We start from the raw sequence: 16,505 nt of genomic DNA, 5'->3' as shown, positions 1-16,505 counted from the left end.
TGGGTACTGGGATCACTTCTCTGAACTTCACGACGAACCTGCAGGACGGACCGTCATAGCCATGACGGACCGTCACAAGCTTCGTAATCCCACACTTGGTCAGACTTCCCCATCTTCATTCAGCAGCTGCACTACGTTGCCACCTACGGACCGTCACAAGCACGACGGACCGTCATAAGCTCCGTAGGTGGTCTCTTCTGCATTTTTTCGCTCAAAATCTCCGCATTCAGCCTTGGACAGATTTCCTGCAAAACAAAGAGAAACTTATATCAAAATTAGCACAAAAAGGCTTTCGGACACACTAAACTTAAGGAAAAAGTATTAATTATACCGTGAAACCACGGTATATCAGAATGTAACATTGTTTGATCTCTTGAATCAGTGCAAAATCATTTCATGTGATCAATAAGTCGTCCACATAGACCAATACAATCACCAAGGATGAACCCTTTCTTTTTGTAAACAAAAAATAATCGAGATGACTCTGTATGTATCCTGATCTGGATAAGGCATTTGTCAACTTCATATTTCATTGTCTAGAGGCTTTTTTGAGGCCATATAATGACTTCATAAGCTTACAGACTTGTTGTTCCCCTTTTCTAGAGAAACCTTTAGGCATGTCCATATATACTTCTTCAATCAAATATCTTTGCAAGAAAACATTGAATACATCCATCTGGTATATCCTCCAATTTTCAGCAGCTGCAATAGCAATTATAGACCTCACAGTGACCATGTTCTCCACAGGTGAAAATCTTTCTTGATAGTCAATCCCTTCAGTTTGGTTGTATCCTTTTGTCATAAGTATTGCTTTAAATCTGTCTACTTCACCAGTTGATTTGTACTTGATCTTGAATATCCACTTACATCCAATTGCCTTTTTGCCTGGTGGTAGCTTCACCACTGTCCATGTGCCATTGTCTTCAAGTGCAGCAATCTCTTGCTTCATGGCTTCCACCCATCTTTCATCCTTAACAACTTGTTCATAAGTATGTGGCTCAACTTCTGCAGATATTTTACTTAAGTAGGCTTTATATGGAGGGGATAATTGATTATAAGACACATAATTACCCAATGAGTAAGGATGCATAGAGTCAGTGACAAAAGTAACATAGTCTTTCATCCAAACAGGTGGATGAGATCTTCTAGCTGAAGCTCTAGGTAAGACATTAGTAATCTAATTATTATGATTTATGTCTGCCAATATTTCACCAGTTGCATCAGCAGTTACATCAATATCTTGTTGTGGAAAACCAATGTTTCCTACTTCCTGCATGTCAGCCAGATTTTCATTTCCTAACTGTGCATCAGATTCCATATTAACCTCCACATCATTAGAATCACTGAGTGATGTATCAAGAAAAATTGGTGTGTGCTGCTCTTTCAAGTTACTGAATGGAAACACAGTTTTTTTGAAGACAACATCCTTGCTTACTGTGAACTTTTTGAGACTCAAACTATACAAAACATACCCTTTTTGAGTAAGTGAGTATCCCATCATGACACAAGCATCTGCCCTGGAGGAAAACTTATCATCTTTAACCAATTTAGTTGCATAGCATAGACAACCAATGGTTCTCAAATGATCAAGGTTTGTCTTTGTGTTATGAAACACCTCATAAGGAGATAAACCTTGCAATACATCAGTAGGCATTCAATTAATCAAATATACAGCTGCTAATACACATTCTCCACAAAACCTTATTGGAATAAATCCCTGAAATCTGATGGCCCTGGCTACCTTAAGAATATGCCTGTGCTTTCTTTCAACCACTCCATTTTGTTGTGGAGTGTGAGGACAACTACTCTCATGGATAATTCCCGATGAGTCAAATAATGTGTTGCACTCTTTATTAAAGAATTTTGTGCCATTGTCTGACCTAACTTTTTAAACATGTTTATTGAACTGATTTTCTACCAAGACAAAGAAAGACTTCAATGTATAAAAAACATCACTTTTGAACTTCAATAAGAACAACCAAACCATTCTTGAGTTATCATCCACAATAGTCAAGAAGAATCTGAAACCATTATGTGTAGAAAATTTATATGGTCCCCGTACATCAATATGAATTAGATCAAATACAATAGATCTAGACATACTACATGGAAATGGTAGTCTGGTCTGTGTAGCCAAAGGATACACGGAACAATCATTGCATATATCTACAGCTATGTCTTTATTTACTAATGACAACTGTTTTAAAACCTTGAGTGAGGGGTGACCCATTCTGTTATCCCATAGCCTACTTTGTGAATCAAATGATCTTGCACTCAAAACCTTGTTACTGCTAATCACCAGCAATTGTTCCTGTTTTGCAGAAATTTTTTCAAAGGTATTAATCCCTTCTGTTTCTTTACAAATCCCCTTCACCTCTCCATTGAAGAGGTCCTGCAAAATACAAAACTGAGGGAATCAATGAACATAACACTTTAATTTTCTAGTCATCTAGGAAACTGATAACAGATCATACTTAAAATCAGGAACCACTTAGACATCCTCTAGTATACCATCATCCCCTATCATGCAACTTCCTGAATGAGTGACTAGTGTAGTCTGTCCATTAGGTAGGTAAACCTTTTTTCCTATGTTTAGATGAGAAGTATAGACATTATCCAATTTTTCAAGATTAGATGTCATATGACATGTTGCCCCAGAATCAACTATCCACTGACTTCTTCTATCATGCACATCAACTCTACTATCAACATTCAATATATCAAAATATCCTTTCCTTTTGTCAGGAAATAATGAAACATTACTTGCCATGTTCACCACACCTGCAGTTTTGTATTCCTCATCCAAAAACTGTAAAATTTTCTGGTATTGAGTAGGTGTGTAACTGGACTTCATGGCAAGGGCCTGCAAGTTAGTTCGAATAGCATCAAACTCACATGAACCTTGTTCTTCATACCTATCTTCATTTTTCATCACATCTTCAGTCTTATCAACTTGTACATTCTTTGATATTTCTTTGCCTTTGTTTAAGTTTGTTCCTCTTGAATTCATGAACCTGGAATCAATACTTTGCCCTGGTTTCTTCTTAAACTTCTAGTCTTCAGGGTATCCTACAAGTCTATAACAAATGTCCTTAGTATGGCCATGAAATTTACAGTGATCACAGAAAAAATTCCAGTTCACTTTCTTCTTGTTGTGATAGTTCCCCCTTCCATATTCATTGTTATCACCATCAATCCGTGTTTTCTCGAACTATAATTCCCTTTTCCAGCATATAGTGCAGTACCTTCAATTCCTCCAGTATGCATTCCAGATGTGCTTCTTTGACTCTCATCCGAAACTATCATTGCATACGCCTTACTAACATTAGGCAAGGGAGTCATCATTAAGATTTGACTCCTCGCATAACTATACATCTCACTGAGGCCCATCGGGAAGGCAAACAAACACAAGTATTGCATGTGATCAGGTTCTAGATTTCTCGCAATTACAAAATGGAGGTGGTACAAGAGCATCAAATTCATCCCATAGCAGTCTCAATTTAGTAAAATAAGATGAAACAGTCTGATTATCTTGATGAATTATGCAAACTTCCCTATGCAGTTGATATATCCTAGATCCATCGACTTTGTCAAACCATTCTTTCAGATCTGCCCAAACTATTGCAGCATCTGAAGCATAGACAATTCCACTTAGTGATTCCTTTGAAACAGTATTCATAATCTAGGCAAGCACAAATGCATCCCATTGCTCTTCTAACTCCAGTTCATAATCAGTCCTTCTACTTGTTGCAAGCACAAATCCAGTTTACTCTTTGCCCTGAGATTGGTCAACATCGATCTACTCCATAGTGAGTAGTTTTTTGAGCCAGTCAGCTGAATAGAGGTCAGTATACATCCAGGAGTATCTGATGGATGTAGATAAAGAGGATGATTCCTCTTCTTCTCAATTTGTTCAAGAGTTTCTCGAACAGCAGCAACAGTAGTACTTCTCCTTCTCTTGGCATTGCAGAACGAGAATGGAGCTTTCAATTCACGTTAATGGAGATTCTTTGTGTCAATTTCTCAAGTTGAATAAAAAATCAATGATTCACTGCTCTGATACCATGACGAAATATACAGAATTGTGAAGATGATTTGGGAAATTTTTATTACTTACAACTATTTTACAATGAGGAATAATCCTCTATTTATGCATACTACAGTAACTAGCAACTAACAGTCTAACTACAACTTCTTCTGACTACCATTCTAACTAACTAACTATAAGTAATTACATTTAATTAACTCCAAGACTAACTTTTAATCTCCTACTAATTCATTCACACGCCTATCTTCAATAATAATCGATTAGATACTGATAAATTTCATCTTGTGGAAATATTTACGTTTTTCTCATGAGTAGTATAAATGTGTTTCAAATAAAATAATATTTTTTAAAAATATTTATAATCATGTCAACATGAAATTCTAAACCAATAATAATTATGGAATTAATTTATTGTTAAAATATGTTGACACGTGATGTTTATGGACCAACACAATGAGCTTATAATATGATATTTCAAAATTATTTTATGTTAGCACTTCAATATGATTAATCAATAATAATTTCTATATGAAAATAGACAAACACATATTATTAACCTTTGTATTGTTATTTTACAGGATCTTACATACCACATATGCTTATAATTACTAATGCTAAGAACAACAAGAGTTGACGACGATTACCCGAATGCATAATTATCCGAAGATAAAAATAAGTCTTGGAGAATCACTATTTTGCTAATAAATCTTCATTAGATTTATTTGTATGCGTGCAAAGATTTCTAAAATTTTTGTTTATTATATTTTTTGTATATAAATTTGTCAGAAAAAATAGCTTCATTTATAAATCTACATAAATATACCGTAAATGATATGTACAGTTTTAGAAAAAATCTCCCGAAAAAATTGGAGTTTGAAAATATTAAAAATAATAATTATGAACAAATGAAAAAGAAAAAATATAATTAATTTTTTAAATTCTTTTTAACAATTAAATAATAAAATTATAATTACTTTGAATTTGAAATGTGATTAATTTATACGATATGTGCGCGAACACGTATACTAGTTTGAAATAATGGTTAAAACAAAACAAGAAGTGAAAATGTTAAAATAATGGGAAAAAATTTAAAAGTAAAAGAGAGAAGGAACTTTGACCCATTTTTCTGAAAAAATGAGACTCATTTATCCACTTGTCAAATTATGAAAGGAGACTGATATAATTTTTGTATGCCACCTCATACTTGTACCTCAAACATCATAAAAGTTTTCGTGTTTGTACATATTTGTCTATCGTGTTTAAAATTTTTTTTTTAAAAAAAATTCATTTCTTTAAAAACAAACTAATTCAAATCCCAGTTTGAAAGTCATGTCTCGAGTCGGGTGTGATTGAATTTCAATATCGAGTCCCAATTTGAAAGTTGAGTTAGGTCCTGATTCGAGTATTAGGGTCAGATTCCACATTGATGAGATTGTGGGATGTTGTATCGATCTAAGTTTTAAAATCGGATCCCAACTCAAATGTTGGGTTGACAGTCCAAACGAATATCGATGTTAGGGTCGAATCAAAATGTCAGGGTCGATCCTAGAAAGTTTTCTATGAAATAAATAATACAATTAACATAAATAATGAGAAGCCATATAACTCGTAAAGTAAACTTCAACATGAACCATTAGGTAGTCATATATAACAACATCTTATAAATACGATTTAGTAATGATTTTGCTTTACTAATTTTTTGCTTCTTAATAAATGAGAATGTCCGTTACAAATTTCATAATTGATTTAGCAAACTCAATGTTAAATCAACAAAATCAATAAAATTCTCACTTTTTGATTTTATTGGAGAAATTCTAACAGGTTGTTCGGTAAATGATTTTTCACAAGTGTCCGGACCAGTCATAACAGTGCCAGCAGAAGTCCTCGCCACAAAAATGTCATTTGCATCAAAAGCTTTAAGTGATGATTTAGCATCCTCTATCGCTCCATCATAATTTTCCATACAAACATGAAGACATTGCTTCAGAATAGGTTCTTTTGCTTGCTCTAGTAGATGTATGACTTCCTTGTAGATAGTTTTTGCTATTGTTATAGACTGTTGAAGCAGGATACGTATCAAACCTCTTTTATCTGCAAAGAACTCTTAGGGACCGTTTTAAGAGAATCATTGCATAGTTTGAAGTTATTAGATGTTCGACAAACATCTTCTATCAAATCTCCGGTTGAAAGAGTTATAAGGAAGAGAGAGATAAAGAAAATAACTATTTATGTTTGCATAGAATTCATGTTCATTGATACATATATTTTCTGAGTTAAAATATGAGTGATTTTTATAGCTAGAATACAATATTTTCATTTATTTCTTTTCCATTAATGATTATCTAGGTATTATTGGGTCAAGATTGTGGTAATGATTATCTAGGTATTATTGGGTCAAGATTGTGGTAATTAATTGTATTTTTTCCTTTTGAAATAAACTAGTATTAGTAAGCATTGTCTTTTAATTTAGGCTTGCAAATAATCTAATATTAATTCACTCCAAAGATGATTTTCAATCAATTTTTTCCTTACTCTGAGAACTACGTAGCTAAGTCCAATATAATATGGAAAAAAGAAGAAGAAGGAATCGTTAATATTTTGGGGGAAAAAAGTTGGCCAGAAAATTTAGCTAGAATTTGTCCAGAATGATATTTTACCTTTTAAACATTTTTATCCCTTTAATACCTTTTAATTATTAATAATAAAAATATCAATTTATTTTAAAATAAAAAATATATTAAATAAATTTTTAATCAAATTATGATAAAATTTTCTGGTTATTTAGCATTATCCATATATTTTCTATCACTTATTGCATAATAATATCAATATATTAGTAAGTCATACATTTGTGTGCATTAATATAAAGAATGAGTGATCAGTATTGGTTGTTATTCGATTCTCCAAATAATAAGTGCACAAACTTAATTACACGTCTGAATAAAAGAGAAAGTGAAATAGAATAATTAATTAATGATTACTAGGTGCTAATAGTTGTATAATAATAATATATTCCTCGAAATTTATATGGATCCAGCTCCTCTCCATTTTCATTGTCTTCATTTTCCCAAGTTCTAGTCTTGATTGATGACATGTGGCATAAGTTAGATTTAATGACTATGATTTAAATAATTAAAAGATATTCTTAACAATGATTTAGATAAAATATATTGTTATATCAATTAAAAATTATCCTATTATTTCTCTTTTTTTCTCCTCATCCCTTCAGGACTGGTTGTTTCTCTCCTTTCTCCCTATTTCTTCCAAAATTTTGTTTTCTGCCATTTCCCAACACCTAAAATTATGGATGCACAAGATATCTTTATTATTTTTAGTAGTAAAATCAATTTGGTGAAAATCAATTTGGTGAAAATCAATAAAAAGAACACAAGAAAAAAGAAAAAATGAGAGAGAAAGAAAACAAAGCGCAAAGTCTTTTTTTTTTTTGCCGATTTTAACTCACTATCATTGTCGGGTTTTTTTCATCTATTATCGCTTATTTAGAGATCAAACTTATTATTTGTATGTTTTCCATTGTGGTAATTGGCAGGTAGAATAACTACACACTATGTGTTTGTAAAAATTCTTGAATGAACTTTTTGGGCTAGAAAGACTTAACTTTGATATTCTTTTTTGTTGAAAATATTAAAAAATGAGATTTGAAGTCTTATAAATTTGTCAAACACAATGGGAGTTAATAGAATGTATCAGTTTGTCAAACGCAATGGAATATATCTTTTACATTGTTCTTTTTCGTGGTAGATCCATGGAGACTGTGCCTCAAAATGAGAATATGAATAATTTTTATTCATTTGATCCAATAAAATTAGGAATGAATTTTGATTCAGATGAACATGGATTTGAATATTACAAGGAATAGATATAATACATAAATATGTCCCTTTAACTTGGTTTTGAATCACATTTATGCCCTTCAACTTTAGGTGTGCACAAGTAGACACTTAAACTTGTATAAAATTGAACAAATAGATACACATGTCCTACATGTCACCCTACATGTCATTTTTTTGTCCTACGTGGTGTCCTACGTTTATTTTGTCATATAGGACTCATGTGTTTATTTATTTAAAAGTTGGATAGTTAAAGTGTCTGTTTGTACATTATGAAAGTTAGAGGTTAAAGTTAAAATTTGAAGTCAAGTTTAAGATCCAATATATGTATTATGCCCAATCAATATGCTGCTAGAATTGACTTTAGTGTTAGAAACGAATACGCCAAGAAAAGTAAAATTCACTGATACATGACTTCAAGAAAAATTACATGTTATAAAGAAGGTTATGGAGGACTAGGCAAGCCAGATATGTTGGTCAAGAGACCTAGAAAGAAAACAAGGACGAGTTGTTTAGCTCATATGATCATAAGTCGTCAATCAAATGGAAAGTTTTCTGTCATTTCATTTGAAGAGAAGCACAATCATCCACTAGTTCATCAATCTCTAGCTCACTTGTTACCATCACAATGAAATGTTAAACTTTCTCAAGCACATGAAATTGATTTATTGGATGATTCGGAAATATAACCTAAGTCTTATTTTGAATATGTTGCTCGTTAAGCAGGGGGAAAGCTTCTTTAGGTTTTACAAAGAGAGATCACAAAAATTATCTTCGTGATAAAAGAAAAGAAAGTCTACAGTATGGAGTGGCTCATAGTTTGGTAAATTATTTTGAAGAAAGAGTAATAAAAGATCCTTCTTTTTGATTTTCTTTACAATTAGATGCCGATGGTTAGATAACAAATATTTTCTGGGCTGATGCTAAAATGATAAGGGATTTTCAGATTTATGGAATATCGTTTGACACAACATATAAAACAAATAAGGAGTATAGTCCATTGGCCTTGTTTGTTGGATTAAATAATCATAGGGAGATGGTGGTATTTGGTGCTGCCCTTTTATTTGAAGAAACAGCTGAAGCATTTGAATGACTATTTAATGTATTTTTTAGAGCTATGTCAGCGGATAAGCCACAAACTTTCATCACAGATCAAGATCCTGCAATTAGTTTAGAAGGCTCATTAGTGATGCCACAAACATATCACCGTCTATATATATGGCACTTGGGATAAAACGCATGTAAACATCTTAATCATATCTTTAATGTTCATAAATCATTTCCGAGTGATTTTAGCAAATCGTTTTTGATTACGAGTATGAAGCAGATTTTCTTAATGCATGGAAAGAAATGCTTGAAAAATACGATCTCAAGGATAATAGTTGGTTGAAGAACACCTTTGCTATAAGGGAAAAATGGTCCATGGCATATGGTAGAAATATATTTTCAGCTGGTATGCAAAGCACACAATTGAGTGAAAGTTTCAATGGATCACTAAGGGGCTACTTGAAATCTGATTTAGATATTGTACAATTCTTTAAGCATTTTCAAAGAGCTGATGATGATAAGCGTGCTAACGAAAGCAAGTCAAATTTTTACATGACCTAACGAATGTCTGTGTTAAAGGTTAAGATTCCTTTGTTGATTCATTCTAGAGATAGATATACTGCAACCATATTTAATTTGTTCGAGAAGCAATGGGAAAAGTCATTACTTCTTTCAATAAAAAGCTTTCAGGATGATGGAGATTTCTATAAATACAATGTTAGCACACATCAAAGTGGCAGGGAACATGCGGTAGTTGTAAACCAATCAACAGAGGTACTTTCTTGTAGTTGCAAATTATTTGAATTTTCAGGTGTATTGTGTGGTCATGCTCTAAAGATGTTGGGCACTTTAAATATCAAGGATAAGATTCTCGGTCATTATATATTAAAAAGGTGGACAAAAGATGTTACTAACTTGATTGAAATGGAAATTAAAGATTTTACAGAGAGAAGTGATCAAAAGATGAAGTTAGTATAAGGCACATGCATTTAAGCAAAACTTTTGTCCAAATAGCGAGTGAAGTTTCTGAGTTCAAAGAAGGATACAAATTGATTGTTAAGTAAGCCAATGAGATAATTGCGAAGTTGAAGGAAATAAAAAACAGACACGAATCTTATGAAAATCCATCAGTTTCAAATGAAGTTATTCAGGATAAGACAATATTTGTTGATAGTCTAAATGTTACAAAGGTGACAGGGTTAAAGAAGAAGCAACCAACTCGTCGCTCCAATAGCATCCAAATAGTTTTTTCGGAAAAGACCAGAAAGAAGAACAAGATTCAATCGTCTCCATCACAAAAAATTCAGCATGATGTAAGTCACATTACAGGTAGGTCTTCAAGAACCATGTCCATCATTCTCAGCTTTAACGATGACTACGGTATATCATAACAAATGTATTTTATTATTTGTGTAGTATTATGTTAAATCTTACTTTTTTATTTACATGATAATTATTGGGAGATATAAATTTTTCATCATGACATTCTTCAAAACTCTCTTAAGTTACATCTCATGGAAGTCTATCTCAACTCCTAAGAGTTAGTATAATTTTATAAGTAATACTTTTATATGAACTATTTCATTTGCATTACTCACTAACTACTATTATATATGACTTTATTTATTACTTTCAGGATATTCCATTTCATGACTTAAACATTACTCTCAAGGGGGATCTTCATTGTCATGAATTGCCACACTTTAATTGTTCTCTACTACTTTTAGCCTCGATTTCTTTACAGATAAAGGTAGCGACCTTAAAATATGCATATTCTCTTGGATGATTTCTTATTTGAAGTACTTGAATTGAATGCTTTACTTTTCACCATGGCTAAACTAATATGTTTATTATCTTGATTTAGGCCTAATGGAACAAAAAATTCTTGTGTGAGGTTGATTCCCAACTTTGATGCTTTGGATGTGGCATACAAATTCAGAATCATCGAAATGGATTAAATAGATTGTGTTTTTCATATGAGAATTTAGAACTTTTAAATTGAAGTACTCAAATATTATTTAATTTTGATAATTGCGTCACAAAATGATGTATTCTTTCATATAATTAAGATTTTCAAGGCTATTCATTGATCAGTTCAATTTGATAATTGAACTTCTCTTTTATATATTATGTATTAAGAAATATTAACTCTCGAGTAATTTGAATTCAGGTAGCATAAAACACTAATAATTTTTATGATGAATACTTTATAAAGGTCCATATCGAACTCGATGGTGTACATTTTTCATTAAACATAATTTTCTCAAAATGAATGAAATGATCTCGTCACATATCCATCCCCTTCCTTTCCACGACAGGGAAAATAATTATTATTATTATTATTTTTATAACTATTTAAATTAATGAGGTGCAACCGGAAGATGACGAAGAAGGTGAGATGAGGAAGAAGAAAGGGTTGAAATTAATAGGTGGGAAGCATAAAGAGAGAAACAATCGGGTCTTGGAGGGAATGAGGAGAAAAAAGAGAAATAATAGGACTATTTTTAATTCATATAATAATATATTTATTATCTAAACCATGGTTAGGGATATGTTTTAATTAATTAAATCATAGCCATTAAATCTAACTTATGTCACATGCCATTAATCTAAGATTAGAACTTGGGGAAAATGGAGACAATGGAAATGGAAAGGAGGCGGATCCAATTCATATTAAGTGAATAGTTGGTGTTTCACTAAACATTTAGGAACATAAATTAAATGTTACTATTAACGATTATCTTTTTCATGATTTTTCAAACTATTTTACTACAAAATTAAAGTAATTAAGAACCTCATCATTAATGAAATAAAGGATGTATATGACGAAGTTTCAATAATTAGTCTAAATTAAAAATAATTCACTTATTATGAACTATGCAAACATTCTAACAGTTCATTCCATATGAACTAAATTAAAACCTTTATAAATTAATATAGGTAGGATCATGAAATTTTAATATTTTATAGACTATTTAATCGATAGATTAATATGTATCAATTTAATGAATGATTATTTGAAATTTAATGAAGATTAATTTTGACATCAAAATCATCATATCTTATTAATTTATGTATCATATTTATTGATTTCACATAATAGAACTTTCTACTACCAAAAAGAACTACAACATGTTCATCAACTTTGCAATGACCTTCACAGATAGTTTTTATGGTGTCCTTCTTTCATATCTCTAGATTGTAGCTATAATTCTTGTCCATAAATTCTTTAGTTTTAAGAAAATTTAATGCAGGAAATGTAATGATGTTTTTATAGCCGCAACTATCGTTGTATGTGTTCAAAGCCAACTGATAACAGAAACACCTTATAACGTGGTTGTTTCTAAAGATGGGACCGAAAATTTCAACACAATTGTTGGAGCAATATTGACAGACCCTGATCACGATGTCAAGCCTTTCTTTAAGAAAGGCACGTATCATGAATATTTTATTAGAGTTGATAAAAATAAGAGTAATATATTCCTGATTGGAGAAGGTATGGAGACTATGATAATAACAGGTAATAGAAGTTTTCTCGACGGTGACCAAACCTTTGACACCACAACTGTGGGTAAGTACGTCTCTCTCTCTGTCTATATATATATATATACTAGATAATTGAAGGCCCGTTCACGGGCCCAATATAATTAATTATTTTTTTCAATTTTAAGTTTAAAAAATTATCCAAATTAATATCTTATTTTATTATAGTTTCTAAAGTTTTCTACTATTCAAAAAAGTTACAAATCTCCTCTCAGATACATTCCTATTCTCTGTCAGACACATCAGTATCTCCTCTCGGATACATTCTTATCCTCTCTTGAATACATCTTTATCCCATCTTGAATACATGCCTATGCTCTCTTCGATACATCTCTCCCCTCTCAGATACATCCGTATTCTCTCTCGAATACACCCCTCCCCTCTCGAATTCATCCGTGACCTATGTGTCTGTCAGTATCCTCAATAACAATGTATCATGATCGATGTATCCGCATATGTGCTGATTTATCTAAAATTATTTAATTCTAAGAAAATTTTGTAATTTGAAAAAAGGAGGGATATAATGTAATTAAATCTTTACACTATGAAAATTATACTTTAAAATAATTTTTGTGACATATTTCTCTTTGTATTCAATTTCAAAAGAATGACGATAATATATTTAAATAACATTTTGACTTTAAAATATTTATTTTATTCTTAGTAAGATGATTTAGTCATATGAACATCTATGGTTTGTTTTAGACCACGAGTTTTAAAAGTTTTTTTTCTTTTTAAAAAATCTTCATGTTAAGTTAAATTAAAATTGTATAAATCGAAAGGGAGTGAGTACAAACTTTGGATCAATTTTATATTTATAAAATTAATGTTTTTGAAACTTATTTTCCTTTTAACAAAATTTAAAATGAAAATAATTCACAATTATTTTTATAGTATTTTTTTTTATCTCTATTCTATAGATAATAATCAAAATTTTTAATTTTTACAAGGTAATAAAATATTTGAATTTTGAAATTCAAGTATTGACATCAATTGAGAAAACATTTATTTTTAAATTGTAATGCATTCATAATCTAATATTTAATGTGCTCCTTACTCTCGACGAATGAAACTAATTTATAACAATTCAAGATTGCAAGAAGTAGAAATCAAGACTAAAAAGTGCAACTCACTATTATATGAAGGTCAATATGTAGTTTATCTATTGTGGAAGTTTCATATGTATATGATATATAATTCTATGCCAAATTAATTTTTGTTTCCATATATTTATACAATTTCAAATTTTATTCCGTTAATTGGTTATGTGTTTTATTAAATTACAACTATGCACTCATTATTTTGTCATTTTTTTATTCTTACATTATCAACTCTATTTTTTATCTCTTTAGAATTGTGATATTTTTGTTTTCTTATTTAAGTCACAATTTTTTAAGATAAAACAAAATTTATTTTTGAGATTAAATAAATATTATTTTGGAGATAAAATAAGAAAAAAAGATTAATAACCTACAACCACGAAGATCTACTGTGAAACCCAGCGACGAAGAAAATTTTGAAACTCTTAGCCGCGTGATGAGGGAGAAAGAGTAAAAGCATTCTAGAAAATAACAAAATGAGGGGAAAACGGGTAATAAAGATTTAAGAATTTAGTCTATGTGGCAGTGGAACTCTATTGGCGTACAATGTGAAATTCACATGGCATTTAACAACTTTCGTCAATAAGAAGGGCACTTGTGACTCAATAGTTTGACGAAAAGGGTAGTTTTGAGTCGAAATATAGTTTAAGGGTAAATATGATCTATTTCAGATAGTTTAAGAGTATTTTTTTTACCATTTTCCTTTGAGTCTATGTGGCAGTGGAACCCTAGTGGCGTACAATGTGGCATTCACATGACATTTAACAACTTTCATTGATAAGAATTGAACTATTGACCCAATAGTTTGACGGGAAGGAGAATTTTGAACCAAAATATAATTTATGGATAAATATGAATTATTTCGAATAGTTTAAGGATATCTTTTACCCTTTTTCTGTTAAAACTGTATGAATACTTATGTTTAGAAAACATTGTATATAATTTAAAAGGAAATTACATCATGATAGATGGTAGGTTATACTGAATATGTTGTAGTAGCAATAAAAATATATGAACTATTTCAATTGTATAAATATTTTTTACATTATTATAATCAAATAAATACAAATTAATTTTTAAAAATTAAATAAAATGATTATGTGGGGCCACACAAATGAAATAAAACTTTTTGTGACTCTTGAAAAAAATTATTGAATTCTTCTAGAAAATTATTTTCACCACTATTATGAAATTATAATGTTATAACTTTGCCCATAAATAATGTTTAAATTTACAATATTGCCATTGGTCGTCCTAATCATGACTGTTCCATATAATAGAAATATAGAGAGAGGATATTATTTTTATTAGTTTTGATGAATTATAATTGTTTCTTATAATTTAATTTGTAGGGGTTCTTGGAAATGGTGTCATAACCCAAGACTTAACTTTTAGAAATAATGTCGGATCCATAAAGCACCAGGCAGTGGCATTAAGAGTTGAAGCAGATTTGGTGTCCTTTTATGAATGTCGATTTGACGGGTATCAAGACACTTTGTATGCATAAAGGCATCGCCAATTCTACCGATACTCCGAAATCTATGGCACGATGATATCCGTTTTCCAAAACTGCTTGATTGAACACGCACTCCAATGGAGAAGCAATATAACACAATCACAACGCATAAAAGAGATCTTGACACCTTAAAAAGTGGAATAATGCTTCAAAATTGCACTATATAGGCTACCCTCGATTTGGTGAAATCGGACAACGTCACAACGCATTAGGTCGGCTACGGGGCATATTTTCTAGGACTGTGATGATGGAAAGTTACATTGGTAACTTAATAGATCCTAGAGGATGGGTTAAATGGAATGAATCATATTATTTGGAGTAACATACTAGAGTGCGGGTGTTATGAAGGGACGTATGATATGGACATCCTTCACTAGTGAGTCAAATATTGCATCAAAATTCATAGTTAGGAACTTTATAAATGGTGACCAGTGAATTCCTGTCAATATCCTTTATTACCTAAATTTATCTTGAACAACAATAAGTTGTATTTGTTAGGATCGAAAATAAGTAGGTGTAAATGCGGAAGCTAGCAAAGCAAATCTTGAAAGATCACGAGTAAGAAGACAACGAGAAATATATCAAAAGACACAAAGATTTAACATGGTTCGGTCAATCAACCTATGTCCACAAAGGAGATGAGCAATCCACTATAAATATGAGAGTACAAAATATAGAGGGAAACAACTTCAACCAAATTCACTAAGAATACATGGAAGGTTCACACAAGTGATAACGTATCAAGCTTGTGACCCACAATTTCTCCCCCGAACCAAAAACTCTCAAAGCCTTCAAGACTAAATTGTGAATGCTGATTAAGTTAGAAGGAACATTCCTCTATTTATAGAGTCCTAAACCTTTTCCTACAAGAAAAATGATTAGTCAATCCAAAACCTTTTCCTAAAAGGAAAACCTATTTATGATAAGAAATTTAGGGCAAATAAAACCTAACAGTATTGTATTCCTTAGTAATTATTATCAGATGATAAAGAACAGTACTATTATGTACGTATCTTGTTTTTTATATAGTTCATTTTATGCATTATAGCAATAACTTATCAATCAAAACAAAAGAGTCACGGGCTTATTAAACCAAAATAAATGAAAGGGCCATGAATTTGGGCAAATTATTAGGCTGATATTTTGGATTTTTTAATGTAATAAGGGCTGAATGGATTATGATAAGAAAAAATTAAACATATACACATCTTTATTTAGTGAAAATTTACCATAACAATAAACAATTAATTTAATATATAATAATTCTAATATGTTAGGACTTGTAATTAACTGTTACTTTTGATCATTATTAAAAAGTGTAATAATAATATAGGTTTACTATAAATTCATCACGTATCAACAATTGTTTTCGTTTATTTGGATATGTTATGATTAGGGAT

At 31.0% G+C, this 16,505-nt stretch overlaps 1 pseudogene; it reads left to right on the top strand.

The window, feature by feature from the left end:
- The first annotated feature begins 9,016 nt into the window (after positions 1-9,016).
- Positions 9,017-15,427, top strand: LOC107003930 (annotated as a pseudogene).
- Positions 15,428-16,505: the final 1,078 nt, after the last annotated feature.

This window comes from Solanum pennellii, chromosome 11 (assembly GCF_001406875.1).
Source record: "Solanum pennellii chromosome 11, SPENNV200".
NCBI lineage: Eukaryota > Viridiplantae > Streptophyta > Magnoliopsida > Solanales > Solanaceae > Solanum > Solanum pennellii.
This window is presented reverse-complemented; position numbering and strand designations above follow the sequence as displayed.